Consider the following 4,450-nt stretch of genomic DNA (forward strand, 5'->3'; position numbering starts at 1 on the left):
TTTTTTCTAACCCATTCCTGCAGGACTGTTTTAAAAGTAACCAGTCATAGAAACGTACCACCAAGCAGCCCTGAAAAATTGCTGTGTGAATCTCAACGCTGATTGGTCAAACTATGTACTCATAAAACTGGAGTTATGTCCAGTAAATACAATTTGTCGTTGTTTGGCACAAACGTCGTGGCTGAAGCTGTCAGACCCTATGTTGCAATGCAAGCAAATAAAAATGGTTTAGGGGGCCGTTGCTGTGAACATTGACACCACCTCGCCCCTGCCCCGAATCCCCGCACTGGACACCACCTAATAATCTGTTGTCTAGTCATGACTTGATTCAACTTTTTCGTGCACTGGAGAAGTGACCTGCCTTTTGTAGACTTTTGTTTTGTTTTGTAAAGCAATGTATTTTAACAATTTCACACAGATGCATTCATTTTAGATTAAGAACAAACTTTCCTGTTACTAACATACAGTTAATCCACACACTCAAACCAATTGGGATCCTGAATTTTCAGCAGGCATGGTGTAACATTATATAATTCTTTTGTCAAATACGTATTTTCCTCACTGTGGATCAGTTTCTTTATTACGGGCCCATTGTTTCTGAAAACTGATTCTGGAACGTGACTCGGCGCAAACAGTAACAGGTCCAGATCCAAAGGAATGATTCACTGTCATCTAACCTGTGTTGAATAACGTCTTCTCACCTCTATTTCCTCCGGTTTCCTGCAGCAACGCAGTGCTGTGATCTTCACTTTTTACCAGATAGTAGCTTTGATGGTGCACGTTTTCCAGAGTGTGGAGGTCTGTGCTCTCAGTGGGTGGATACTGACCGTGGTAGCTGTGTTTGTCTGAATGCTCTGGAACATAGTCTGAGTAGCTGTCTGAGGGAATATAGACAACAAATAACAATGCAGTGCTCTTACAGCTACATGTAATAGCGATTAGTGTGTTAACTACAATAGTCAATGGTTGCAAACAAAATATTCTTCATTACCTTTGCTGACTTGTAGCTGGCAGTAGGAAGGTATTGTGCAGTCGTATTCATTCTCTGGAGAATCAAATTCAAACGACAGTCATTGTTTTTCTTAGAGGCAACATTGTGTTCCTACAATCAATGACAGAAAAATGATAGATAATAAAATGGATGATGACGGATGATGGATGATGACATATGAAGGTACTGACAGTAACCACACATGACTGTTTCATCCAGATGATAAGAGTCTGAAAGGATTTTAGAAATACTTTCAGAATCCTGTTGCCTTTAATGTGTTTGAGATCATCAGTTGCATTGTGCCAAAGTAGGCAACAGCCCTATTCAACTTCTGCAGTGATCCATGGTGTTGCAAGAACCATTTAGCCAAGTAAAGAGAAGAAAACAAAGAAGAGGATGCCTGTATTTGCCACATCAAATAGTAGAATTTCGTTTTTGCATACTCCCTTTTTAGGAAGTTGGAGTCAGAGTGCAGGCCGAACCACAATGCAGTGCCCTTGGAACAGATTGAATCAGTTAGACCAGAACGTTTCATAGAACGTTATAATAACTTTGAAACCATCAAACACTGTGAAGAAACTACCACTCTCAAGAGAACAACCCCAGTAAACTAAAACCTAGAGTTCTCTTCTGCTGCAGATGAGAAATACATCAGAGCTCAGATTAGATGTCACATCAGTGCTTCTCAGAGTTCAAGGAGTAGACAAATATCAACAGTAGCTGTTGGAAGGAAACTGTGAAAATCAGGCATCATGGAGCTGCTGCAAAGAAACCACTAAGAAGAAGCAGACTGCATGGACACAGGAACTCAAGGAGTATGCATTAGACCAGAGAGGAAATCTGACTTTAGTCTGATGACTCCAGATCAGGTTTTTGGTTCTGTGAGACATAGAAAGGTGAACAAATTGTATCTGAATGTATGGTTCCCACTGTGAAGCTTGTGAAACTGTTGCAGGTTTCTGACACAACATTCTGCAGCGACACTCCATCCTCTCTGGTTTTAAGCGTAGTGGTACATAGTGGGATTAGTTTTTCAGTAAGACAATAAATGGCACAGCAGAGTGATGGAGAGCGGTATCAGATGAATAGATCTGAACAATCACAGAACCAAACCTGGTTACGATGATTTGGGATGAGGTGGAGCACACAACAAAAGGACAGGAGCCAACGCGGGCTCAGCAAATGCGGAAATGTCTTCAAGCCACTTGGAAAAGCTTCGGTGATGATCTCATCAAACTTTGTGTGCAAAGGTATCATCAAAGCTTACTTCAAAGAATCTAACATTTAAACAGATGCACTTTTTTTTTGCTCACTGCAAAATTCCACATCTAGTTTCAGATTTTTGGTGGCTTCAGTTTTGTCCTTCATTGTAGAAAATGGTTCAAAAAATATATTCAGAATAAACTTGAATGAGAAGATGTGTCCAGACATTTGGTGGATGAGTGCCATTACCTCTCTTCATGGTCTCCAAGTGCTCCCACAAAATCTCTCCTGCAGTGCAGTCAGACATCAGGCTGAGGAAAGCTTCTCGATCCAGACCACACAGCTCACTGCCCTGCAGGCCTCTCAAGTCTGAGCCCAGGCAGTTGAGACCAAACTCAGCCTGACACCAGTCCAGCCAGTGTTTCACCTCCCACTCGGACCACAAGGTGGGATCTGATCATGGAAAAAATGATTAGACCACCCCTTGTTTTCTTCAATATCTTGTTCATTTTAACACCTGGTACCATTAAAGGTATATTACCTGAAGAATACAATGAACACAACAAACAATGCAGCTGATTACATGATACTTTATGTCCTATTTGACTTGCTTAAGCTTAATTGTATTCCCAGGGTATATAAGAGGCCATTTCATGTCATAAGCAGCACTGCACATACAAAGGCCTAGAGTGGTTTCCTGCTTACATTCAAGCCGTAGCACAACTCAGAAGCTGTCAGATCTCACATAATGCCTAAAACAAAAATATTATGTGAAGCCAAAAAGGCAGCCATCTTGGCACTGCTGGAAATTGGCATGAGTGAGAGACAGGTAAAAAGAGAAATGCATACATAACACCTAATCCTTTATTTGTGACCCACTGTCCTGGTAGTAGCTCTGACTGTACCGTGTGGAAAGTGACGATTGATTCTCTCCTCGGCAAAGCCAGCAAAACTGGCCTTCACCGCCTGGCAGAGAACCTCCTTGCTGGTTGGGGTGAGAGGAGGGACCTCCAGGGAGTCCAGCTCTGGGACAGAAGTAAAAGATCAAAGGACTAATGATGGGGTTGTACCCAATCATTATTGTAATTATTGAGTAATGTGCCAGAAATGTTCTCAACTGATACGTTTTTTTGTTTTGTGCCTAGAAAACCACAGAAAATTGCATTTGATCAAAAGTAAAATACCCAACGACATTCATCTCATTTTTATGTATGAGAAAGAAGAGCATCAAATCATTACATTTGAGAAGCTGGTAATAAACAATGGAGTGATCTTCTAATGGATCTGACTAATTGTTTCAGTTTATATTCATTCACATACCATAAACTAAGTAGTGTATTTATTACTACACCATACTCACAAATAAATTGTTACACAGAGTAGCATCTTATTTGAATCATCTATTTCACATTTATATGTAGTAGCAGTAAATAAATGATACCATGCATAGACATGAGTGAGGCAGCTGTATTTATTTGTTATGCTCATCATATTTTAGATTACTGTGGAATATTAAGTGTGTGATTGTGGTGTAGCAACTGCTCTTTCCCATGCTGTCCTGCTTTGTTAGCTGTACTTTTTTTTTCTTTATCTGCAACTCGTTCATGTCTGTGCATTATTTTAGGGAGTGCCCCACTTTAAAAAAAAACAAAACAAAATGCATACAGTTTGCACATCTATGAAAAAAATACTTGACAAACATAACTAGTAAGGATACTAACTTCAAAAATGGTATCTGAAGTTCTTTTTAGATGGTTAACGACAAAATGTGCTCTGTACATGATATGTATGGTAAAAGTCGCCTGATATTTCTAAACGCATACAGACTAAGAAAGCATTAGCTCATGCTGGTGACAATGTGTGAGTTATCGGTTCCATAATTCATACAATAAACTTTATGAAAGCCCATTCCATTCAACTATATTTATGTCACAGTTCCTAGCTCAGCACACTTATCAGGACTACATGAGATAATTATAATGACAAATCCGGTTTATAAAATATACTGTAAGACATAATTTATTACAACATAAAGTGCAAGTGCTTCAAAACTACAGTTCATTCTTGTTACATCAGTGCACAATGATTATAAAATCTCCCAAATTGATGCCAGTCAGCATCAGCAAGCACGGAAATTTCTTTTCAAGAGCCGCCTCTCTAGTGTATGTCTTTGTATTGAACGTTTTAAAACACTGTGAGAATTGCAGCGGTATTTTGATGTTATTAATCATTAATTACATGTTTATACATCAGTTA

Source organism: Stegastes partitus, unplaced genomic scaffold (genome assembly GCF_000690725.1).
Source record: "Stegastes partitus isolate 25-593 unplaced genomic scaffold, Stegastes_partitus-1.0.2 Scaffold519, whole genome shotgun sequence".
Taxonomy (NCBI): domain Eukaryota; kingdom Metazoa; phylum Chordata; class Actinopteri; family Pomacentridae; genus Stegastes; species Stegastes partitus.